Source organism: Procambarus clarkii, chromosome 9, assembly GCF_040958095.1.
Source record: "Procambarus clarkii isolate CNS0578487 chromosome 9, FALCON_Pclarkii_2.0, whole genome shotgun sequence".
In the NCBI taxonomy this organism is placed as follows: domain Eukaryota; kingdom Metazoa; phylum Arthropoda; class Malacostraca; order Decapoda; family Cambaridae; genus Procambarus; species Procambarus clarkii.
The window spans coordinates 10,391,414-10,418,449 of record NC_091158.1 but is presented as its reverse complement, the minus strand read 5'-3'; the positions used below and the strand labels follow the sequence as shown (position 1 = coordinate 10,418,449).

The following is a 27,036-nucleotide window of genomic DNA, read 5'->3' as shown; positions in this document are numbered from 1 at the left end:
TTCAAAGTCATACTATTTTGATGCTAAAATATATAAATGGTTTGTATTCCTAAAGCTGTTAAGAATCCAAGAATAGGTCATCCGTCATCCTGTCAAGGTGTCACCCAGGCCACCCGTCAAGGTGTCACCCAGGCCACCCGTCAAGGTGTCACCCAGGCCACCCGTCAAGGTGTCACCCAGGCCACTCGTCAAGGTGTCACCCAGGCCACCCGTCAAGGTGTCACCCAGGCCACCCGTCAAGGTGTCACCCAGGCCACCCGTCAAGGTGTCACCCAGGCCACCCGTCAAGGTGTCACCTAGGCCACTTGTCAAGGTGTCACCCAGGCCACCCGTCACGGTGTTACCCAGGCCACCCGTCACGGTGTCACCCAGGCCACCCGTCAAAGTATCACTCAGGCTACCCGTCAAGGTGACACCTCATCAGCGTGTCACTCGGGCAACTCGTTAATAAGTCATCCACGTCACCGGTCATCTACCATCGCTCCTCCACTGTTGCCCCCAACAGTGATCCCAAAAAAGTAAAAGCCCTTTTTGCTGGCATTCTGAGCGTGAGCCGCGGCCTGCAAGCATTAGCATAAGCGACCACCGCGGGCCGCGCCCTGCCGGCAAACTGGGCGGGCGGGGAGAGGTGAGGCGGCTCTAGGCTAATATTTCTCGTATAAATCCCCCACCAGAGCTCACGGGGCAGAATGTTTTGATTTCGAGTATCAGTGTGCTAATTCATGGTGTAAATTCCCAGCTTTTGTTTTTGTTTATTTATTAATTTAAAATAATTTCACACCACGTTAAACCATAGATCTCCAGACAATTTAAATGTAACGGAAAGCTCCTAATATCCTGTCCACTTCCTATTGAACTTAACGGAATATACTCGGGGAAAAAGAAGCCGTCAGAGAAACTCTTAGTATTGAGACATCCTTAGATCTGGCAATAAATTTTCTCAAATAAAAGTAGTTGGCGGGGAAAGTTCAGGTTATCGGGGCTCTCCCGCCAACCCTAGCCGCGAAATTCCCCAGAAAAAGGGAGACTGAGCAACGGCAGCTGCGGACATTTCCGCTCGCCGCTGTGAAGGGGACGACTACTGCTGGTATTGTTATTACTGCTGCCCCCGTTGTTGCTCTTGCTGTTGCTGCTGCTGCTCCTGCTCCTGCTGCTGTTGCTCCTGCTGCTGTTGCTGCTCCTGCTGCTGTTGCTGCTGATGCTCGGTGTTTCTGATGGTGTTCCAGCTGCTGTTGTTCCTGCTGCTGCTGCTCGGTGTTCCAGCTGCTGTTGTTCCTGCTGCTGCTGCTCGGTGTTCCAGCTGCTGTTGTTCCTGCTGCTGCTGCTCGGTGTTCCAGCTGCTGTTGTTCCTGCTGCTGCTGTTGTTACTACTGCTAATGTTTCTCTTGCTGTTATTGCTTCTGTTGCTGTTGCTACTGTTGCAGCTCTTGCTACTGCTGACGTTGTTTCAATTGCTTCTGTTTTTTTACTGTTGTTGCTATGGCTTCTGTAGTTGCTGTTTATATTGTTGTTATTGCTGATGTTGCTACTGCTACTACTGCTGGCGCTGCACCCTCTGAACGGTGCACGACCCACTTAAAGCGCCGCGAGTAACGGAGCAGGGAACACCTCCCCTCCTGAGGTAACGGAGCAGGGAACACCTCCCCATCCTGAGGTAAGTAACGGCTTCGTTGGCGCCACTGAAGCGACCTGCCTCCGTTGTTGAATATTAATCCACCACCAGAGGTGGCACGGGCATGAGTAGCCCGCAGGTTTACACGAATTAATAACAGTTACTATCCGGACGGCTTCCCCAAGCCAGGCCGGACGCCTTCCCCAAGCCAGGCCGGACGCCTTCCCCAAGCCAGGCCGGACGCCTTCCCCAAGCCAGGCCGGACGCCTTCCCCAAGCCAGGCCGGACGCCTTCCCCAAGCCAGGCCGGACGCCTTCCCCAAGCCAGGCCGGACGCCTTCCCCAAGCCAGGCCGGACGCCTTCCCCAAGCCAGGCCGGACGCCTTCCCCAAGCCAGGCCGGAAATGATGAGGACTGATCATATGTCTTGGTTTCGATTGGAGAGGGAAGTGAGGATGGGCAGAGGGAGAGTGATGAGGAAGGGAGGTGTGAGGAAGGGAGGTGTGGGGAAGGGAGGCATGAGGAAGGGAGGTGTGAGGAAGGGAGGTGTGGGGAAGGGAGGCATGAGGAAGGGAGGTGTGGGGAAGGGAGGTGTGAGGAAGGGAGGTGTGAGGAAGGGAGGTGTGAGGAAGGGAGGCTTGAGGAAGGGAGGTGTGGGGAAGGGAGGTGTGAGGAAGGGAGGTGTGAGGAAGGGAGGCATGAGGAAGGGAGGTGTGGGGAAGGGAGGTGTGAGGAAGGGAGGTGTGGGGAAGGGAGGTGTGGGGAAGGGAGGTGTGGGGAAGGGAGGTGTGGGGAAGGGAGGTGTGGGGAAGGGAGGTGTGAGGAAGGGAGGTGTGAGGAAGGGAGGTGTGGGGAAGGGAGGTGTGGGGAAGGGAGGTGTGGGGAAGGGAGGTGTGGGGAAGGGAGGTGTGGGGAAGGGAGGTGTGAGGAAGGGAGGTGTGAGGAAGGGAGGTGTGAGGAAGGGAGGCATGAGGAAGGGAGGTGTGGGGAAGGGAGGTGTGAGGAAGGGAGGTGTGAGGAAGGGAGGTGTGAGGAAGGGAGGTGTGAGGAAGGGAGGCATGAGGAAGGGAGGTGTGGGGAAGGGAGGTGTGAGGAAGGGAGGTGTGAGGAAGGGAGGTGTGGGGAAGGGAGGTGTGAGGAAGGGAGGCATGAGGAAGGGAGGTGTGGGGAAGGGAGGTGTGAGGAAGGGAGGTGTGAGGAAGGGAGGTGTGGGGAAGGGAGGCATGAGGAAGGGAGGTGTGGGGAAGGGAGGTGTGAGGAAGGGAGGCATGAGGAAGGGAGGTGTGGGGAAGGGAGGTGTGGGGAAAGGAGGTGTGAGGAAGGGAGGTGTGGGGAAGTAATATACCCCCCCCCCCTCCCACCAGGCTGGGTGGTGGCGGGACATACTAGCTATGATGGGCCTGGTGAAGTATATTAATAACGGGGGTATACTTAGAGGTGAGTATACACATATACTCAGGTATGCCAGCTTGGGAGGACGGTGGCACTCTAGGGGTGACACTCCTGGCACAAGTGGTGTGTGTGAGTGTCTACTCACCTAGTTGTGTTCACCTAGTTGTGTTCACCTAGTTGTGTTCATCTAGTTGTGCTTGCGGGGGCTGAGTTCTGCTCTTTCGGCCCGCCTCTCAACTGTCAATCAATCAACTTACTAACTACTAACATTTTTTTCCACATACACACACACACACAGGAAGCAACCCGTAGCAGCTGTCTAACTCCCAGGTACCTATTTACTGCTAGATAACAGGGGAATCAGGGTGAAAGAAACTGCCCATTTGTCTCCGCCATCACTGGGGATCGAACCCGGACCCTAGGATTACGAGTCCAGAGCGCTGTCCATTCAGCTATCAGGCCCTTGGGCACACACACACACACACACACACACACACACACACACACACACACACACACACACACACACACACAAACACACACATCTGGGAGGGGGCAGATGGCTAAGTGGACAGCGTTCGGGATTCGTAGTCTTATGGCCCGGGGATCGATCCTCGGCGATGGCGGAAACAAATGGGCAGAGTTTCTTTCACCCTGCTGCGCCTGTTCACCTATCAGTAAATAGGTACCTGAGAGTTAGACAGCTGTTACTGGCTGTTTCCTGGGGATGTGTAATCACCTAGTTGTGCTTGCGGAGGTTGAGCTGTGCTCTGTCGGCCCGCCTCCCAACTGTCAACCAATCAACTGTTACGCACTAGTACTAACAATTTTTTTCTCACGCGCGCACACACACACACACACACACACACACACACACACACACACACACACACACACACACACACACACACACACACACACACACAAAATCCTCATCTGTCACAACTCTTCTCATTAGTTTTGCGTCATCCGCGAACATTGACATGTAGGATTTCACTCCTGTAAACATATCATTTACGTAAATTAGAAATAGAATTGGTCCCAGCACCGATCCTTGAGGTACTCCACTCGTTACTGTTCGTCAGTCCGACTTCTCGCCCCTTACCATTACTCTCTGGCTCCTTCCTATTAGGTAGTTCCTTACCCATGCTAGGGTCGTCCAACCGCTTTAGTTGCATTCAGTGTTTGTCAACTGTTTCATTGCCTCCTCTGCTGTCACCTCTATATCTGATAGTCTTCCGTCTAGGATAATCTCTTCTAACAATGGGAGCTGCTCAGGCTCGGTCGTGAACACTGCATGGAAACTTGCATTCAGTACCTCGTAGATTTCCCTGTCACTTTCTGTATATGCCCCTTCTGTTTTATTTAGTCTTGTCACTTGGTCATTTACCGACATCTTTCTTCTTATATGGCTGTGTAGTAATTTAGGTTGCGTTTTCGCTTTGATTACAATATCATTCCCATAATTTCTTTCCAATACTCGTCTTATGTTAATGTAATCGTTCCTAGCTCTGTTTCATCTAATCCTGTTGTCCTCTGTCATTTGTCTTCTGTACTTCCTCCACTCCCTCCTACTTCTCATTTTTTGTCTATTTTTTGTCACTGTCTATTAAACCATGGGTTATTATATTACCTCCTGTTTTTTCCTTTACTGTTGGAATAAATCTCTCTTCAGCCCCCTTGCATTTCTATATGACTAGGTCCATCATATCTTGCACTTTTTTCCTCTAATTTCTTCCTCCCACTGCACTTCTCCCAGGTAGTCCCTTATCCTTCTGTAGTCCCCTTTCCTGTAATCAAGTCTCCTTTTCCCAGACCTCTTGTCCTTTGGTCACAATTTTGAGTTCCATCATGTAGCCAAAGACTAGGAAATTCTCGATGTTTTCTACATTCTGGGCGAAGATCAAGTCTAATAGGCTCGGTGTATCCCCTCCTTTTTCTCTTGTTTCTTCCTTCACGTGTTGTGTTGGGAAATTCCTGTCTATAACGTCTACTAACTTAGCTCCCCACGTTTCCTCCCCCGCCATGAGGACTCCTTATTTCCCAATTTATCTCTCCGTGATTTAGGTCCCCCATGACTAGCAGTTTCGCTCTCATTCTATGCGCTCTTGTTGCTGCCTTCTGCAGTTCATCTATACATGCCATGTTGCTGTCCTCATACTCCTGCCTGGACCTTCTGCTGTTTGGTGGGAGATTGTAGATTATTAAGATCACAATCTTCTTCCCATCCACTGTCAGAGTTCCATGTATGAAGCTCGTGCTTTCATTGGTACCCGGATTTTCCAGCTCATCAAACTTCAATTTCCGCTTTATTAGGAGTGCCACTCCCCCTCCCTGTCTCTGTGTCCTTTCTTTTCTTATCAGCTGGTACCCCTCTGGAAAGATTGCATCCGAGATCATGCCATTTATTTTAGTTTCATGTGTGTGTGTGTGTGTGTGTGTGTGTGTGTGTGTGTGTGTGTGTGTGTGTGTGTGTGTGTGTGTGTGTGTGTGTGTGTAAGCCTCGGTGCTGGTGCAACACTTCACTTACTCACGGTGTTTATATATAGAGAGAAATGGGAGGCTTAAGGCGCGGGAGGAGTGATGGCAGTCTTCACACCGGTATCTCCCCACGCCCCATCCACACACCCCTGCTTCCCACCCCACGCCCCATCCACTCCCCCCATCCCCACATTCAATTCGCAGAAGATGCTAAGAATTACGTAATGTACGCGATGGCTCCTATTTATGCTGCTCCTAACCCCCCCACCACCACCCCTCATTTATGTATCAAAGAGACGCTTCAAACTTTCCACTGTGGTTGTTTCTATAATGTTTAAAGCCTTTGAGAGGGCGGGTGTGTGTGTGTGTGTGTGTGTGTGTGTGTGTGTGTGTGTGTGTGTGTGTGATTGATGATTGATAAAGATTAAGCCACCCAAGAGGTGGCACGGGCATGAATAGCCCGTAAGTGTGTGTGTGGAATGGTTGTGGGCGGGTGTGTGTGGGTGTGGAATGGTTGTGGGCGGGTGTGTGTGTGAGGGTGGAAGTTTGGAATGTGCGGGTATTCACATAATTGTTCATGCAAGGGTTGACCTATGGGACTTTGCTCCCACCTCTCAGTCTTTAATTAACCGGAGAAGGCTCAGGGTCCTGATCCTATTGGGCTTTATCATGCCTACACTTGAAACTGTGTCTGGCGTCTACCTCCACTATACGGAATCTTCCTCCATGTCATCAGTTATTGGTTGGAATTGCGGATATGATGGTGGGTGGGTGTGTGCTGAGGTGTGGGTGGGTAGGTTTGATGTGAATGCATGGATATGGGTGCGTGGGTGTGAGTTCGACCCCTGGAAGCACAACTAGGTGAGTACACAAGTGTCGTAGGCTCTCATGATATGTTGTTGTTGTTATAGATCCAGCTACTCGGTACAAGTTCCTAGTAGCACGGGCTATGGTGAGCCCGTAACTTACCTGGCACAGGAGCGGGGCAAGTAGCACGAGCTATGGTGAGCCCGTAGTGGACTTACCTGGCACAGGAGCGGTGCCGAGCACTAGGGATCCAGATGCCTACTCTCACGATAACCCCGGACATTTCCTATAGAAAACGAATATAATCAGTACCACAGAGAATACCACCGGGAAAATGTTGGGTTACACACGCCAGACATCACATGTGATGACTCTTGCCCTCAGACACGTGACTGCCGCCGCCCAGCTGGGTGGGTGGGTGTGGGGAAGATGGTCACCGACTGTAACTGACTCACCGCAGATAATAATTCCATTATCTCACTCTACACAAATAATGGTGACAGAAGGTATTGCAACAACTATCGCGGCATCTCCCTCCTCAGCGTCGTTGGCAAACTCTTCGCCAGGGTCGTCTTGGTCAGGCTCCAGATTCTTGTTGAAAGAGTGTACCCAGAGTCACAGTGCGGTTTCAGAGCCGAAGGGTCGACCTCTGGCATGGTGTTCTCCCCGAGACAGCTTCAAGAAAAGAGCAGAGAAAAGCCCTGTACATCGCCTTGACCTTACAAAGGCCTTCGACCTCGTGAGCAGGGACGGACTCTTCAAGATCTTGGCCAAAACTGGCTGCCCACCTACCCTACTCCGCGGGATACAATTGTTTCACGAGGACATGAAGGGCACAGTCGTGTACGACGGCTCAACTTCTGAACCATTCAACATCAACAGTGGTGTTAAACAGGGATGCGTCTTTGCTCCAATCCTGTTCGGCATCTTCTTCGCGATCCTTGTCAAGCATGCCTTTGGAGCAACCACAGAGGGCATCTATCTCCGTACAAGATCTGATGGAAAGCTCTATAGTCTATCCAGACTCCGAGCAAAGACAAAAGTACAGATGAGAATCCTCAGGGACTTCCTCTTCGCCGACGACGCAGCGATCACCACACACACACAGAGCTGCAGTAGCTACTCAACTACACATGCGATGGCCGGGATATGTCACACGCATGGAAAATGGCCGCATACCAGTGGACCTCTTATATGGAGAACTGGCATCAGGAAAGAGGACCACCGGAAGACCAGCGCTGGGTTTCAAAGACGCCTGCAAACGCGACCTCAAGCAGATGAACATCGACATCAACACTTAGGAGGCAGCATCTGCAGACAGATCTGCCTGGAGATGAAAAGTGCGGAAAGGGCTTCAGCAATTTGAGTGCGAACTGAAGAGGCAGGCGGAGGAATAAAAAGAGACTTCAGAGGAAGTCTCGATCACTGACGGACACACCCGCTACAGCGTTTATCTGCACTCGCTGCGGTCGGGTCTGCCGTTCTCGGGTTGAACTTCACAGCCACGGCAGACGTTGCAGACACCCAGGGCACAACTACATAATCCCACGGGATTGACGGATGCCTACTAATTCTTTCCACCACCGCCCACGGGATGGGTCTGGGGTCCACCACCGCCCACGGGATGGGTATGGGGTCCACCACCGCCCACGGGATGGGTATGGGGTCCACCACCGCCTACGGGATGGGTATGAGGTCCACCACCGCCCACGGGATGGGTATGGGGTCCGCCACCGCCTACGGGATGGGTATGGGGTTCACCAACGCCCACGGGATGGGTATGGGGTCCACCAACGCCCACGGGATGGGTATGGGGTCCGCCACCGCCCACGGGATGGATATGGGGTCCACCAACGCCCACGGGGATGGGTATGGGGTCCACCAACGCCCACGGGGATGGGTATGGGGTCCACCAACGCCCACGGGGATGGGTATGGGGTGCATAATAAATCATGTACCCCACACCCACGTGGCAACGCTGCCCTCCTCTCACTTAGGCTTTAATGGACAATGTTATTCACCACAGACAATGAATTTCTTGACTATCTGTATAATATAAGAGGGGAGATGGGAGGAAAATAATGGGAGGGGGAGCGGGGAGGAAAAGATTAAGAGGGGCAGGGAGGTGAAGGATCAGGGAGGGGTAGGTTGGGAGGGGGGGTTTGTGCAACACCGCCTCGTTATCTCTGTTTATTCAGTGCGTGATAACTGATAAGCATAATGATGCACATAGCGGTACACATGGTTATGTCGGCTCGCACATGCTCTCTCTCTCTCTCTCTCTCTCTCTCTCTCTCTCTCTCTCTCTCTCTCTCTCTCTCTCTCTCATTATAGTGTGAGTAATGACTAGAGGCGGACTGTCCGCCTTGCTGACACCATGTGTGGGTGTTGGCAGCTAAGATAAGCTTGCTCTCTCTTGTCAGGGAGCTGTGAGTGTGTGAGAGGTTCCTCACATGTGTTTCAGCATATATGGATGTCTATAGATGAATACTGTGTAGCATTCACATATCACATTCAGATGCTTTCACGCATGATTTGATAGATTGTATAAGGGACTTTATTTTATTATTTACTTATTATTATTATTCTATTATTTTTTAACTGGGGGAAGGATTTCTGTTCAGTATTTCATCTAGGAATTATGTACTGTAGGGCTGAGTTTCCATTCACTAAGCTGTGGGAGCTGGCGTTTCAGTCGTGGGAGCGGGGAGTCTCATCTTGGGCCACCAGCTGTGGGAGTGGGGCGTCTCATCTTGGGCCACCAGCTGTGGGAGTGGGGCGTCTCATCTTGGGCCACCAGCTGTGGGAGTGGGGCGTCTCATCTTGGGCCACCAGCTGTGGGAGTGGGGCGTCTCATCTTGGGCCACCAGCTGTGGGAGCGGGGCGTCTCATCTTGGGCCACCAGCTGTGGGAGTGGGGGCGTCTCATCTTGAGGCCACCAGCTGTGGGAGTGGGGCGTCTCATCTTGGGCCACCAGCTGTGGGACTGGGGCGTCTCATCTTGGCTCACCAGCTGAGGGAGTGGAGAGTCTCATCTTGGGCCACCAGCTGTGGGAGTGGGGCGTCTCATCTTGGCTCACCAGCTGAGGGAGTGGAGAGTCTCATCTTGGGCCACCAGCTGTGGGAGTGGGGCGTCTCATCTTGGGCCACCAGCTGTGGGAGTGGGGCGTCTCATCTTGGGTCACCAGCTGTGGGAGTGGGGGCGTCTCATCCTGAGCCACCAGCTGTGGGAGTGGGGCGTCTCATCTTGGGCCACCAGCTGTGGGAGTGGGGCGTCTCATCTTGGCTCACCAGCTGAGGGAGTGGAGAGTCTCATCTTGGGCCACCAGCTGGGGGAGCGGGGCGTCTCATCTTGGGCCACCAGCTGTGGGAGCGGGGCGTGTAAGGGCAGGGTTCATTAGCTACGTGGGGTAACAGCCAGTAATCCTACATCACCTCGCCTGATTCTTGAACGTAGAAACTCATTTATTGAATGAGGTTATTAGCTTATATAAGAAATAACTTATATTTTGAGGTGCATTTGTTTTGGTAACTGGATGAAGCTGGAGCCAATTGTGTGCCTGAGCCTTCAGTCGACTGCTTATGTGTAGTAGTAAAGTAAGTAGAGGGTGAGTAAGTAGTAGTAGTCTTTTAGGGATCTGAGTAGTCTTTTTAGGTCTCATTGTACGCAGCGTCACTCCTTTCTGTTATTATATCTAAACCATCGGAAGGAACTTGTTCCAGATGACAGTCGGACATGACAACGACGTTCAAGATATCGGACAGAGTGGACAAACAGACGATGTTTAGATTGGGAAACGGTTAGACCACGGAGTAACAATGGAAGCTTGAGACAGAGCCTAGGTAGAATAGGTTACTAGAGGAGGGTGTCGAGAACTCAATAAATAACTTAAAATTAAGAGGAGAAACACGAGGAATGATAGTCTGTATTAACAGAGGTCGGAGAGGCAGGGAGCTAGAGCTCGACCTTGCACAGCTTGTAGGTGAGGACACACACACAGCAATATAAGCCTAAACTCACAAAAACACCTTCAAACGTCGCCCAACAATGGAGCAAGAGGCACAGTGGGACCATCCACAATCATACACTGAAACTTACCATAATAGGCTTCGTAAGAAAACGATCCAATCACGCTTATGACATTATAATACACACAAAAACAAGTGAGTTGAGACAAGCAACAGGACTGAAAAGCCCGGCCGAGGACACCGAGGGTGTCAGTGGCGTAATATAGAGACGAAAATCCTGCGGCAGGAGGTGAAGCGGCCGACCATATAAGTCAATGGAGTCGCTGCCCAAGCGGCGCCGCCATACCTTATAAGCAGGCCCGAGAGGTATGCCATACACCACTAACCTTATGGGAAGGTTCTCAGCCTCCCGGGAAGCATCTGTCACATGTTCTCTGGTGTCTGGTCTACGCTCCTTCCCCGGGGTGTTCCTGCCCCTGATATTAGGACTCTTATTCACACAGGGAAGTCACTCTAATGTGGTATATGAGGGTAAGGTGCTCGACTTGGGGGGGAAAACCCTAGTCGCGGGTTCGAATACCCCTCAATGCTCCAATTGATTTTCTCATTATTATTCTGATTATTATTACTATTATTATTATTATTATAATTATTATTTGTATTATTATTATTATTATTAGTTGAACTACTACTACTTTTACTGCTTTATTATTACTGTTTAAATTACTATTACCACTCCTACCACTGCTACTTACAACCACTACTACAACTACTACTATAACTACCACTACTACCACCACCACGATTACGAGTTCCCACAGTCTGGGACAGGAAGCCCTCTACAGGCTTACTGGGGTCCCCCATACAATCTATAGAAATGACCTTTCTCAGGCAGCAGCCCACAACAGTTGCCTAGCTCCCGAGGGTACCTGTCTCCTGCTAGGTGAACAGACGCATTAGGTGTAATTAAGGGAACGTCCCCACACTGTTCCAGCTGCTCGGAAATGAAGCACATTACCAATAGGTAGTAAACTGACTGCACTAGAGCTCCTCTCAGCAGCTTCAGCAGCAACACCACCTCGAGCAGCAGCTCCAGCTTCCTCAGCAGCAGCTCCAGCAGCCTCAGCAGCAGCAGTAAAACAAGAACAACAACAACACCAGCAGCAACAGTAAAACAAGAACAAGAACAACAACACCAGCAGCAACAGTAAAACAAGAACAAGAACAACAACACCAGCAGCAACAGTAAAACAAGAACAACAACAACACCAGCAGCAACAGTAAAACAAGAACAACAACAACACCAGCAGCAACAGTAAAACAAGAACAACAACAACAACACCAGCAACAGTAAAACAACAACAACAACAACACCAGCAACAGTAAAACAAGAACAACAACACCCAGTAGCAATATAGTAACAAGTATATATTTGTTTATAATATTATAAGACAAACTGTAAGTGTATTAGACAAATCTCCAAAAAGTGTTGAGCACAATGACAATATTGCAAGGTTGGTGCCCTTTATACAGAGAAATAATCACCTAAGGTCCAGTTTATACACATGACCCTAAATGTCCCGAAATGTAAACAGGTTTGGTCTGAGTCACGAGATGAAGACCCTTCCCGTCTGAGTGCGTGTGTGTGTGTGTGTGTGTGTGTGTGTGTGTGTGTGTGTGTGTGTGTGTGTGTGTGTGTGTGTGTGTGTGTGTGCGTTCCTCTCTCTCTCTCTCTCTCTCTCTCTCTCTCTCTCTCTCTCTCTCTCTCTCGTCGACATGTATTATTAAATATGACTTAAAAGGTTAGAATAATTAGATCAATGTTTCTAGGACATATAACCATTTCGTATTATTTTCTTCACATGGGAAGTAACTAGAAATTAAACTCCCTAGAGTTGATTTTATAACAGTGATCACTCTGATGGTGTCCGCTGCGTTCCGTTGACTCTCTTCACCATCATCAGAGGCAGAGGGGGGAGGTAAGATAATAGTTCTTCAGTGTTCACTGTGTTCATGGTTGGTGGGAGGCTTCATCAACACACACACACCTGCGTCTCCTTCATGGCTGGTGAAAACGAAATACATTGCTGGCAATGAATGTTCAACACGTCTCAGATGACACATATCAGCTGGGCATGGTTCCGAGCTCCGTCCTACTCTTAGACATGTCTTACATGTGTACACCCATGTACACCCATCATGTGTACACCCATTATGTGTACTCCTCTCTGTGTGTACCTACTGGTGGGTGTACTACTCCCTACCAGCACTCTTTTTTTTCTGTATTGAAAATATGTACAGTACATGTACAGTGTCTGTTTACGAGACACGTGATACACTCACTGTATCATGTACAGTGAGCAGTGAGTGGTACAGTGTCTGTTTACAACCTGGGGCGGTACAGTGGTCGGTACGAGCAACAGGAGACGACGGCTGCAAAGCATAACTGACGTAACACCCCACCCCCCACCACAATCTTATCCAATCCCCCTCCCCATATTTATCCAATCCCCTCTCCATAGTTATCCAATCCCCACAACCTATTTTCAAAAGTTTCCTCCCCCAACAACCCCCCTCCTCCCCCGTCAATTACCCCCTCCCCCCTCCCCTGTCACTTACCCCCTCCCCCCTCCCCTGTCACACAGTCCCTCCCCTGTCACACAGTCACTGTCCCGCCCGCCCCAGGGGACAGCATCACCATGATCAGCCAGCCCGTGACACCTTAACGGTGTATAAACCACTGCCAGTCCGGGTTTGTTTACACTACCCTCGAGATAACACGTGTGTTGTATAACCTCGCTGCAGTAAACACAAACAACAGAGAAGTCATACATAACTTACCTATTTACAAACGACAATCTTCCCCCCCCCCCCCGACAGTAACGCCAAGACCCCAGAAAAACTCGTCAAATGACATATTTTGTAACGAAACATGTTTAAAAAATACAGAATTACCCCCAATATGCCCGAACACACACACACACACACACACACACAACACACACACACACACACACACACACACACACACACACACACACACACACACACACACACACACACACACAAAGGTTTGCCACCAGACTAGTACCCGAGCTGAGAGGTATGAGCTACGAGGAGAGACTACGGGAATTGAACCTCACTTCGTTGGAAGACAGAAGAGTTAGGGGGGACATGATCACCACATTCAAAATTCTCAAGGGAATCGACAGGGTTGATAAAGACAGGCTATTTAACACAAGGGGAACACGCACTAGGGGACACAGGTGGAAACTGAGTGCCCAAATGAGCCACAGAGATATTAGAAAGAACTTTTTTAGTGTCAGAGTGGTTGACAAATGGAATGCATTAGGAAGTGATGTGGTGGAGGCTGACTCCATACACAGTTTCAAGTGTAGATATGATAGAGCCCAATAGGCTCAGGAACCTGTACACCTGTTGATTGACGGTTGAGAGGCGGGACCAAAGAGCCAGAGCTCAACCCCCGCAAGCACAACTAGGTGAGTACACACACACACACACACACACACATCAAAACGCTGTCAGACTGCCAATATGTGAAGAGAGAGACAGACAGGATACACTAGACTAGAGAGCAGGGCCAGTATTCGTTGCATGCACACCATGCAAGGTGATGCAACAGTGAGCGAGGAGAAGAGCATCTTGGGAGAAGCATCTCTGTATCACAGCATCATCAGGAGATGGTGTACAAGCGCTCGTGGGAGGGAAGGGGGAGCTTACAGCCGTGACTAGGTCACCAGGAAGGTCTGGCTGGTGATTAAGACACCGGAGAAGGGTTCGAAACCATTTTGTACATGATAAATATAGTATAATATAGTGACCAAAGACTATAGTGCTTATATGCTACCTGCACCCTATCAACCCCCCCCCCCCTAGCAGTATGGTGGCCTTGTGGGGGAGTGTGTACTCACCTAGTTGTGTTTGCGGGGGTTGAGCTCTGGCTCTTTGGTCCCGCCTCTCAACCGTCAATCAACAGGTGTACAGATTCCTGAGCCTATCGGGCTCTATCATATCTACACTTGAAACTGTGTATGGAGTCAGCATCCACCACATCACTTCCTAATGCATTCCATTTGTGTGTGTGTGTGTGTGTGTGTGTGTGTGTGTGTGTGTGTGTGTGTGTGTGTGTGTGTGTGTGTGTGTGTGTGTGTGCGTGTGTGTGTGTGAGTGGTAGTGTCGAGTGTGTGAGGAGTTGTGAGTGTGTGAAGGGAAGTGTGTGAGGGGGGTAGCGAGAGAAGACTTGGGAGCATTTTGAAGTAAAACACAACATATCCCAGTCATATATATCGTGCAACCTTATCTCTCTCTCACTTCTTCCCCTCTCCCTCCCTCCCTCTCCCTTCTCCCCCTCTCCCTCCCTCTACCTCACTCTCACCTCTCTCTTTTCACATCCATCTCTCACTCTCCCTTCCCTTCCCTACCTCTCCCACTGATATAAAAGTTGGTTTATTTGTTATTTGCATACATTGGCCGTTTTGCTAGTGAGGAGGAGCGTGTGCGCGCGTACGTGCCCACAGGCACACTCCTCTTCATGTTCGTGTGCACATGTGGCCAGCCTGGCATGTTAATACGTGCACCTTCATTTAACAGGATGTGCGAGTATATTTGCGTGCGGCGTGCGGTGTGTGTGTGTGTGTGTGTGTGTGTGTGTGTGTGTGTGTGTGTGTGTGTGTGTGTGTGTGTGTTTACCTAGTTTTTACCTAGTTGTGCTTGCGGGGGTTGAGCTCTGCTCTTTCGGCCCGCCTCTCAACTGTCAATCAACTGTTACTACTATTTTTCCCTCCCACACACACACCCCAGGAAGCAGCCCGTGACAGCTGACTAACTCCCAGGTACCTATTTACTGCTAGGTAACAGGGGCATCATGATGAAAGAAACTCTGCCCATTGTGTCTCGCCGGCGCCTGGAATCGAACAACACAGAACAACAGGATCACGCGTCCAGCGTGCTGCCAGTTCAGCCACCGACCCCTAATGTGTGTGTGTGTGTGTGTGTGTGTGTGTGTGTGTGTGTGTGTGTGTGTGTGTGTGTGTGTGTGTGTGTGTGTGTACTCACCTAATTGTACTCACCTAATTGTGCTTGCGGGGGTTGAGCTCTGGCTCTTTGGTCCCGCCTCTCAACCGTCAATCAACTGGTGTACAGATTCCTGAGCCTATTGGGCTCTATCATATCTACATTTGAAACTGTGTATGGAGTCAGCCTCCACCACATCACTTCCTAATGCATTCCATTTACTAACTACTCTGACACTGAAAAAGTTCTTTCTAACGTCTCTGTGGCTCATTTGGGTACTCAGCTTCCACCTGTGTCCCCTTGTTCGCGTCCCACCAGTGTTGAATAGTTCATCCTTGTTTACCCGGTCGATTCCCCTGAGGATTTTGTAGGTTGTGATCACAAAATGTGTGTGTGTGTGTGTGTGTGTGTGTGTGTGTGTGTGTGTGTGTGTGTGTGTGTGTGTGTGTGTGTGTGTGTGTGTGTGTGTGTGTGCACGCGCGCGTGTTAGACAGAAATATACGTAGTAGATATAATAGGAAAAATAGATTGGTTAGAAAGACGGGGTCCAAGAGCTAATAGCTTGATTCTGCAGACACAAATAGTAAATAAATAAACACACACACGCACACATCAAGGGTTAAGACAGAGGAGGGCAGCAAGAGGCTACAAGATGACCTGGACAAACTCCATACACATCAGTGATGTCTACGAGTTGTTTATGAGTGAGTCAAACCATGCTCTTCAAGTTGTACTCTTCAAGTCACTTGTGTTGTCCCGTCTTGAGTACTGTTCAGTACTCACTTCCCCCTTCAGAGCAGGAGAGATTGCTGAAATAGAGGGAATACAGAGAACATATACGGCACGCATAGATGCAATAAAGCACCTAAATTATTGGGATCGTCTCAAAGCCCTCCAAATGTACTCACTAGAAAGAAGACGAGAGAGATATCAAATAATATACACCTGGAAGATACTGGAGGGCCAAGTACCAAATCTACACAGTAAAATAACAACGTACTGGAGTAAACGATATGGAAGAAAATGTAGAATAGAACCAATGAAGAGCAGAGGTGCCATAGGCACAATCAGAGAACACTGTATAAACATCAGAGGTCCGCGGTTGTTCAACGTCCTCCCAGCAAGCATAAGAAATATTGCCGGAACAACCGTGGACATTTTCAAGAGGAAACTAGATTTATTCCTCCAAGGAGTGCCGGACCAACCGGGCTATGGTGGGTATGTGGGCCTGCGGGTCGCTCCAAGCAACAGCCTGGTGGACCAAACTCTCACAAGTCAAGCCTGGCCTCGGGCCGGGCTTGGGGAGTAGAAGAACTCCCAGAACCCCATCAACCAGGTGTCAACCAGGTATGCTCAACCCTTCATCGCCAATTATGCCACGGAATTACATACGCTCATCAACTACAGTTTGGCGTCAATCTCAACTTGTGACACGAGAATTACTCCATCAAAACTCCAATAATTGGAGAGGCTGGAGCTTAATCAACTGGCGCCTGACCGTACAAGCACTGTTAGGTAAGTCCAAGTGACGTCCAGCGCTACGTGACTTGGGTCCTGCGACACAGGGACAAACAAGCAGTGACCTGACAGTGGTCAGGTCACATCCCCCTCCCCCAAGCGAGGGATAGTACTATCGCTGGGACAATATTGACCAGATACATGACTCTCTCTCAGCCTGGTGTCACTACAGCTCCCCCACCCTGACGTCCCTGGCTCCCACACACAGATATCACTGGTGTGTTTACACGGTGAATCAATGGTCATTCTCAACGCAAAAAGTACATCTCATTACTGATAACCAGTATGACTGTACCAGATACGGGTCGAGCTCTAATGGGGCGAGGCAGGGCGAGGCAGGGGACCACTACAGTGAGGGAGGGCGAGGCAGGGGACCACTACAGTTGAGGGAGGGCGAGGCAGGGGACCACTACAGTGAGGGAGGGCGAGGCAGGAGACCACTACAGTGAAGGAGGGCGAGGCAGGAGACCACTACAGTGAGGGAGGGCGAGGCAGGGGACCACTACAGTGAGGGAGGGCGAGGCAGGGGACCACTACAGTGAGGGAGGGCGAGGCAGGAGACCACTACAGTGAGGGAGGGCGAGGCAGGGGACCACTACAGTGAAGGAGGGCGAGGCAGGGGACCAATACAGTGAGGGAGGGCGAGGCAGGGGACCACTACAGTGAGGGAGGGCGAGGCAGGGGACCACTACAGTGAAGGAGGGCGAGGCAGGGGACCACTACAGTGAGGGAGGGCGAGGCAGGGGACCACTACAGTGAAGGAGGGCGAGGCAGGGGACCACTACAGTGAGGGAGGGCGAGGCAGGGGACCACTACAGTGAAGGAGGGCGAGGGGGACCACTACAGTGAGGGAGGGCGAGGCAGGGGACCACTACAGTGAGGGAGGGCGAGGCAGGGGACCACTACAGTGAGGCAGGGCGAGGCAGGGGACCACTACAGTGAGGGAGGGCGAGGCAGGGGACCACTATAGTGAGGGAGGGCGAGGCAGGGGACCACAACAGTGAGGGAGGGCGAGGCAGGGGACCACTACAGTGAGGGAGGGCGAGGCAGGGGACCACTACAGTGAGGGAGGGCGAGGCAGGGGACCACTACAGTGAAGGAGGGCGAGGCAGGGGACCACTACAGTGAGGGAGGGCGAGGCAGGGGACCACTATAGTGAGGGAGGGCGAGGCAGGGGACCACTATAGTGAGGGAGGGCGAGGCAGGGGACCACTACAGTGAGGGAGGGCGAGGCAGGGGGACGGATGACGAGGCTGTAGACTACAGTCATGACTTGTGACGTCACAGGATGGTCACTGACGCAACCCAAATTATTAATATGGCGGCGGAGCTGCTGGTACAGTTGCCAAGCTCCTGGCGGCGGCCTTCCCGCCACCTCCCTCCACCTCCACACAGTTCCCGCCAATAATAATACAAAATCAAACTGCATAAGGGAGTTCCAGAATACTGTTGGACGGTAATTTGTAATATAAATACAATCGTCTGCATACCGGTCAGGGGGGGGGGGGGTTATGGGGGACATCTGACCAGCGGGAAAGTGGTAAACGTTCTCATTGTGATAAGTATATAAAATTATTCAAACCATTAGTGTATAACTGCAACTTTTTATCTAGGAAACGTAAGTGTATATATATATATATATATATATATATATATATATATATATATATATATATATATATATATATATATATATATATATATAATAAAGTTAAATTAAAGAAATGACTGATCAGAAGCCGTAAGACTAATAATGTAATCGGTAAAGTAAGATAAGGTGAGCCTAGCGTCACTATGACATGTAAGGTGGTGAGGCTTGTGGTGAAGCCTCTCCCGCTGTGGCTTCCACCTGTCCTGCCTCACCCGCCCCTGCACCCACCCACCCAGCCTCAGGCCCGCACCTCACCAATCACATATAAGGCAGACTCTTGAACCATGTGCTTGGTGAGAGGGGGGAGAGGCAGGACACCCCCTCTCCCACCCGCACTACACATCATAACCACACACACATACCTCGTGGCTGAGTGGGCAGCGCTCGAGGGTCGTAGTCCTAAGGGCCCGGGTTCGTTTCCCGGCTGAGGTGAAAGCAAATGGGCAGAGTTTTATTCACCCTGATGGTTCTGTTCACCTAGCAGTAAATAGGTACCTGAGAGTTAGCCAGCTGCTACGGGCTGCTTCCTGGGGATGTGTGTGTGTGTGTACTCACCTTATTAGGTGAGTACGCACACACACACACACTCAAGAATCAGTGCACCAGTTGATTGACAGTTAAGAGGCGGAACCAAAGAGCCAAAACTCAGCCCCCCCCCCCCCCGCAAGCACAACTAGGGGAGTACACACACACACTACACATCCGTAGCTACTTGGCGGACAACACCACTATCTTAAGTAATAACAAGCCTAACCCCTTACTTAACGGCGCAGTTATTTTTCTCTTAGGTTGAGAGATGCCAGCACCTGTCTCACATTGGTTGTTGGTTGTTCTATCTGTATTGTTAAGTTCAAGGACCAACTAATCATACAACCCAGGTTTAAGGAGATGCATCAGAGAATACAAGTATACATTCTTGATAATGCTGTAACAACGTATTGGTTCTGTGATAGGCTTTATGCCTAGATGTTAATAATAAACAATAAGGCTAGGAGTATAATAGACACACCTGGCTTACCGGAAAGTATTTTCAAACCATAATGTTAATTCACTATGCAACTATAATGTTAAATAAAGCAACTTGTTGCAGCTTAGAGTAAAATATAACTCTTTGTTCATATATGAGAAGTGATTGTAAAATGATGTGGGTTGAGAAGATATCGCAATCCCTTGATGTGGTAAGAATATATTTAAATTCTTCGTAGTATTTCTTTATATATTGATCAAGAGGCTACAACAGGTCATTACTGATGGTACAATTATACCAGGACACCACTCCTAGCCTTATTATTTATTATTAACATCTTTATTGGCCAAATTAATATACAATTTTGACTAATCAGAGTAATTTAATTTGGTCTTATTTACAGTGAGGATGCTGTTTATACACGCTGTTACACTCTACTGCATCAGATATTATTCATATGTTAATCGACGAATTTGTAATCCTCCTAAGATTTCCCAACGTCATGAAAACGGTCAATTTTAGGTGTCCTCTCCTAACCTACCAGAAGGCCCATAACAGAAAACGGGACAGTACGTCACTTTCGCGAGTCGCTTCCATTTTCTAGTACAATTTTTGCCCTTATGTAACGCATACGAGCGAAATGCGACGTTCTTTGTAAGAGGAAAGGTTGAGTAACGGCCCTAACGGTTTATCCTTGAGAGTATTCGTGCGCGCGCGAAAGTAGTTACGTCAACGCGGATAGATATGATTGCTTCCAAGGAACTCCATTGATAGAAAAAGTCACGGGAGGATCTCATATGAATATCTCCTGTGCTTGCCTGTATGTCTGTCTGTCTCTCTGTATGCCTGTCTCTTTCTTTCTAAATATTAAATGTTACCTATAATCATGCGTCATAATTTTGTCCATCGATCTCATTATAAATGTATTGTTCTCTCCATGACTGGTGTTATTAGCGTGACGACCCTGTTAGGCTCTAATAAGGCAGCATATCAGGCCGCTTCCAGCACGAAGGAGACGATTTTGACCACATTTGGTGGTCCACAGGCAGTAGCCGAGGGTGCGCTTATCACTGTAAACTCCTATATGAGAGTGGCATCCCACGTCAGCACCAAGAGTCGCCGCCGCTGTGCTCAAGAATACAATTATAAGCCTTACCCCGCGTGAGCGTTGGTGCCATTGCGGAGAGCACATTATCTTGAACACGACTCTACATAACTAAGAAACTTTCTAAATGCTGAAAGAGGCCTGATGCAGAATTAATTCCACTCCAATGCACGTTTTGTGAGTGCCAGATCAAGAGACAAGAAGGGCTGCCAAACCACACACACGAAAGTGTAGGAAGAAATACAAAGTGTCCTAGAACATGTGGCCAGGTAACAGAAAACGGAGGAGGGAGCTTCACGTGTGACCCAGAAAGGAAACAAAGTGTGACTCAGCCGTCACGCGGTACCCCAGCGGTCGCTCGCCACCTCACTCTTCCCTAGTTGAGCTTACCCAGTTGTGCTCTCAACGACTGAACTTTACTTCCTGGGCTACTTAAGGATAAAAAAGGGCTTTTTTGACTGACGTGACACGGATAATGCCAATGAGGCCTCCTGGTTGCTGTACTGGTCAACCAGGCTGTTGGACGCTGCTACCCGCGGCCCGATGGATGAATACCTCGTCTGGTTGATCTGGCTGGCATAGGGAAGCTCCTGAGAATGGGAAGGTCACGTGGAGAACCTCGAACAACGAGACACACAGATGCCACACACAAGGATGACAGACACAGGGAATATCAACAGTATGTTCAAACTATGAGTTTTGTAGCGCAGTGGTCTGCGCATTTAGTTCACAACAGGTCTTTGATTTGTCTGCCGCGACAGGAGCGAGACATATATGGCCACGTTTCTGTATAATCTGATGCCTCTGTTCCCCTGGCAGTAAATACCTATCCTGGAATTAGGCAACTGTTGTATGCTGAATCCTGGGGGAAAGATCTAGGCCTAGAGAGTCCCTGATAAGCCCAAACAGGCTTCCTGTCCCCTACAGCGGGAAACCGACGCCACACCATAACAACTCTAAATATAAAAATATAAAAATTGATAAATTTTACCTTGAAAAATGATTTAGGTAAACAATGGGGCGATACTAGAATGTTAGAGGCGTTAAGCAGTCTGTCAAGCGGCATTACAAACCCAAAATCCTTAACTAAATTTAATGGTATACAGATACAAGATTGATACCCATTTGGGGGCAAACATACCCAGTCTCACCTGGACCAGGTGCTTGGTGACCGGCTGTGTACCAGGTAACCTGACCACTGAGTCACGCGGTAAACCCCACTACCTGGTCAATAGAGGTGAGGGTGGGGGGGGGGGGATCCACGGTCTACCAGGACCTGCCTGACGCATCATACTGGCGACTGAACAAGAGGAAGTTTGCATTTACAAATTCGTAAATATGTGTAATATCTGGTGTAGTAGATTGTAACCTCATGTGAAATGTGTGTGTGTTTATACCTCAATTTAGACCATTTTGTGTGGTGTTTGTGACCCTTTGTGGTGTGTGGCAGTGACTACCACACAGTAGTAAGACCTTGTGGAATTATTCAGATCATGATATTATACAGATAATATTATTTTTTTGTAATTATTCAGATCAGATCGTAAGAGCTTTTTAGAAAACGTTTCTAGGCGTCAAAGCAAATATAAAAATGAATTTTGGAGAGTTGATATTTCAATTACTCTCGACAGTGAAGAAAAACATAAGAAATATTGAGGAGATTCGTGTTAGAATTATTAATCTTACCTTCTCGGTCATATTCAACAACATATGATTACAAGAAAGACTGCTATATATATATATATATATATATATATATATATATATATATATATATATATATATATATATATATATATATATATATATATATATATGTCGTACCTAATAGCCAGAACGCACTTCTCAGCCTACTATTCAAGGCCCGATTTGCCTAATAAGCCAAGTTTTCATGAATTAATGTTTTTTCGTCTACCTAACCTACCTAACCTAACCTAACCTAGCTTTTTTTGGCTACCTAACCTAACCTTACCTATAAATATAGGTTAGGTTAGGTTAGGTAGGGTTGGTTAGGTTCGGTCATATATCTACGTTAATTTTAACTCCAATAAAAAAAGTTGACCTCATACATAGAGAAATGGGTTGCTTTATCATTTCATAAGAAAAAAATTATAGTAAATATATTAATTCAGGAAAACTTGGCTTATTAGGCAAATCGGGCCTTGAATAGTAGGATGAGAAGTGAGTTCTGGCTACTAGGTACGACATATATAATATATATATATATATATATATATATATATATATATATATATATATATATATATATATATATATATATATATATATATATATATATATATATATATATATATATATATATATATATATATATATATATATATATATATATATATATATATATTCCTGTATGCGTGTGTTTTCTGTAAACTGTAGCAATGTGTGTAGTGTGTGTGTGTGTGTACTCACCTGTTTGTGCCTGCAGGATCGAGCATTGACTCTTGGATCCCGCCTTTCGAGTCATCGGTTGTTTACAGCAATGACTCCTGTCCCATTTCCCTATCATATCTAGTTTTAAAATTATGAATAAAGTTTTGTGTGAACATTTCATCTATGTCCACTTTGTCAATTCCCCTGAGTATTTTATACGTTCCTATCATATCCCCCTTCTCCCTTCTCTTTTCTAGTGTCGTGAGGTTCAGTTCCTTCAGGCGCTCTTCATATCCCACCCCTCGTAACTCTGGGACAAGCCTCGTCGCAAACTTCCGAACCAACCATTTCCGTAACTTTACATTTGTTCCCGCGCACGTGTGTATTCACCTAGTTGTGCTTGCGGGGGTTGAGCTCTGCTCTTTCGGCCCGCCTCTTAACTGTTACAAACTACTATTTTTTTTCTCCCAACCACACACACACACACACACACACACACACAGTTGACACACACACACAGGAAATGGGACAGGAGTCATTGCTGTAAACAACCGATAGCTAGAAAGGCGGGATCCAAGAGTCAATGCTCGATCCTGCAAGCACATATAGGTGAGTATAGGTGAGTACACACACACACACACACACACACACACACACACACACACACACACACACACACACACACACACACACACACACACACATAGACGAAACACATGGACATAGACGAAATGTTTACACGTAATAATAACTGAACGAGGGGACATGGGTGGAAACTGGAAACTTAGATGAGTCACAGGGATGTTAGGAAGTTTTCTTTTAGCATGAGAGTAGTGGAAAAATGGAATGCATTTAAGGAGCAGGTTGTGGAAGCAAACTCTATTCATAATTTTAAAACAATGATAGGGAAATGGGACAGGAGTCATTGCTGTAAACAACCGATGGCTCGAAAGGCGGGATCCAAGAGTCAATGCTCGATCCTGCAGACACAACTAGGTGAGTACAACTAGGTGAGTACACACACACACACACACACACACACACCAGGAAGCAGCCCCTGACAGCTGACTAACTCCCAGGTACCTATTTACTGCTAGGTAACAGGGGCATCAGGGTGAAAGATACTCTGCCCATTGTTTCTCGCCGGCGCCAGGGATCGAACCCGGGACCACAGGACCACGTGTACAGCGTGCTGTCCGCTCGGCCACCTGTACTCACCTAGTTGTGTTTGCGGGGGTTGAGCTCTGGCTCTTTGGTCCCGCCTCACAACCGTCAATCAACAGGTGTACAGATTCCTGAGCCTATTGGGCTCTATCATATCTACACTTGAAACTGTGTATGGAGTCGGCCTCCACCACATCTCTTCCTATCTTGACCTGCCCGAAACGCTGCGCGTGCTAGTGGCTTTACAAGACTGTAATTATCATATTTGTATCCTCACATTCCTTATGTACATTCTTGTATATGCATAAATAAAATAAAATATAATAAAATATCTTTGGGCCCAGTAGGTGGAGTCGAACCACTCTGGCGCTAGCCAACTACAGGTTTGAAGCCTGCACCCCGGACCCCCGAGGCTCAACTGTGTGTGTGTGTGTGTGTGTACTCACCTATTTGTGCTTACGGGGGTTGAGCTCTGGCTCTTTGGTCCCGCCTCTCAACCGTCAATCAACTGATGTACAGGTTCCTGAGCCTATTGGGCTCTATCATATCTACACTTGAAACTGTGTATGGAGTCAGCCTCCACCACATCACTGCCTAATGCATTCCATTTGTCAACTCCTCTGACACTAAAAAAATTCTTTCTAATATCTCTGTGGCTCATTTGGGAACTCAGTTTCCACCTGTGTGTGTGTGTGTGTGTGTGTGTGTGTGTGTGTGTGTGTGTGTGTGTGTGTGTGTGTGTGTGTGTGTGTGTGTGTGTGTGTGTGTGTGTGTGAGAAGTGTAATCGGCAAAAGTTATACAGGTGGCTTGGTGGTGATTGAGCCGTGAGTTAAGCTCAGATAATCCCCCCCCCTCCCGACTTGGCCCCTCCCTACACCCTCCATCTCCTCCTAACTCCATCATCATCCTACTCTTCCTACCTCCACCCACCCACCACCACCCAACGCCCGCCCACCCACGGGATGGGTATAGAGTCCACCACCGCTCACCGGATGGGTATAAGGTGCATAATAAGTGAACTAAACTAAAATAAAACAATAAAATGAACGTGTAGCCCACCAAAGAGCCAAAGCTCAACCCCCGCAAGCACAATTAGGTGAGTACCAGCCTGCACTCGTAAGTACATCAAGAGAGTATGAGTGCTTGCTAATAAATTTGAGTGAATAAAATAGTTAAGCAATGCCAATTTGGTGTAAAATCACTGACAACCAAACATTCAGTAATGTGGAGCTGAAGAGTGTCCCAGCTGGTGTTCATAGTGTTCACACTCCGAGTGTTCAGTGGGCGGGGGGGGGGGGGGTATACTGCTCCAGGGGCTTAATGTACTCACCTAGTTGTGCTTGCGGGGGATGAGCACTGGCTCTTTGGTCCCGCCTCTCAACTGTCAATCAACTGATGTATAGGGTCCTGAGCCTATTGGGCTCTATCATATCTACACTTGAAACTGTGTATGGAGTCAGCCTCCACCACATCACTTCCTAGTGCATTCCATTTGTCTACTACTTTGACACTGAAAAAATTCTTTCTAATGTCTCTATGGCTCATTTGGGCACTCAATTTCCTCTTGTGTCCCCTAGTGCATGTGCCCCTGGTGTTAAATAGTCTGTCTTTATCTACCATATCAATTCCTTTGAGAATCTTGTGTGGGGTGATCATGTCCCCCCCTAACTCTTCTGTCTCCCAGTGACGTGTGGTTTTATTCCCGTAGTCTCTTCTCGTAGCTCATATCCCCCAACCCGTCCTCGACTCAAGTCCATTACATCCAGCGGGTGACCCCAAAGACGCATTCATCAATTTTTACATACTGTTCATTCAAAACGGTAATTTTCTCAAATATAAATTAATATTATAATGGCATATTGTGCATATATAGGCATAGGTTAAGTTAGGCTCTTTGGTCCCGCCTCTCAACTGTCAATCAACTGGTGTACAGATTCCTGAGCCTATTGGGCTCTATCATATCTACATTTGAAACTGTGTATGGAGTCAGCCTCCACCACAACACTACTCAATGCATTCCATTTGTTAACTACCCTGACACTGAAAAAATTCTTTCTAACGTCTCTGTGGCTCATCTGGGTACTAAGTTTCCACCTGTGTCCCCTTGTTCGTGTTCCACCCGTGCTGAAGAGTTTGTCTTTTTTCACCCTGTCAATTCCCCTGAGAGTTTTGTAGGTGGTTATTACGTCTTCCCTTACTCTTCTGTTTCCAGGGTTGTGAGGTTCAGCTCCCTTAGCCTTTCCTCGTAAATCATTCCTCTCAGTTCCGGGACCAGTCTGGTGGCATACCTCTGAATCTTCTCTAACTTCGTCTTGTGTTTAACTAGATACGGACTCCAGGCTGGAGCTGCATACTCCAGGATTGGTCTTACATAAGTGGTATACAGGGTCCTGAACGATTCCTTACACAAGTTTCTAAAGGCAGTTCTTATATTGGCCAATCTTGCATATGCCGCTGATGATATCCTTTTGATGTGGGCCTCTGGGGACAGGTTCCGTGTGATATCGACCCCCAGATCTTTCTCTCTATTTGACTCTTGTAGGATTTCACCTCCCAGATGGTACCTTGTGTTCAGCCTTCTGCTCCCTTCGCCTAATTGCTTTACTTTACACTTTCCTGAGTTAAACTTTAGCAGCCATTTTCTAGACCATTCCTCCAGTTTGTCCATGTCGTCCTGTAGTCTCTGTCTATCTTCATCTGTTTTGATTCTTATAATTTTTGCGTCATCAGCAAACAATGAGAGGAATGAGTCTATACCCTCTGGAAGGTCGGTTACATATACTAGAAACAGGATGGGTCCGAGAACAGAGCCCTGTGGGACTCCGCTGGTGACATCTCGCCACTCTGATGCCTCCCCCATCACCGTTACTCGCTGTTTCTGCCATTTATATTAAGTGTCACCCACCTGCCATTACCACTGGAAGCTGCTCCCGTTTTCTTTGGCTT

The 27,036-nt window shown here is 48.4% G+C and overlaps 1 protein-coding gene and 1 non-coding gene across 4 annotated transcripts in view; both read right to left on the bottom strand.

The window, feature by feature from the left end:
- cib (thymosin beta cib) overlaps positions 1-27,036 on the bottom strand; it is a 299,505-nt gene that overhangs the window by 38,433 nt on the left and 234,036 nt on the right. The window lies entirely within an intron of this gene.
- TRNASTOP-UCA (transfer RNA opal suppressor (anticodon UCA)) lies at positions 24,430-24,513 on the bottom strand. Its single transcript has one exon. It is a non-coding gene; the product is annotated as a tRNA-Sec (tRNA).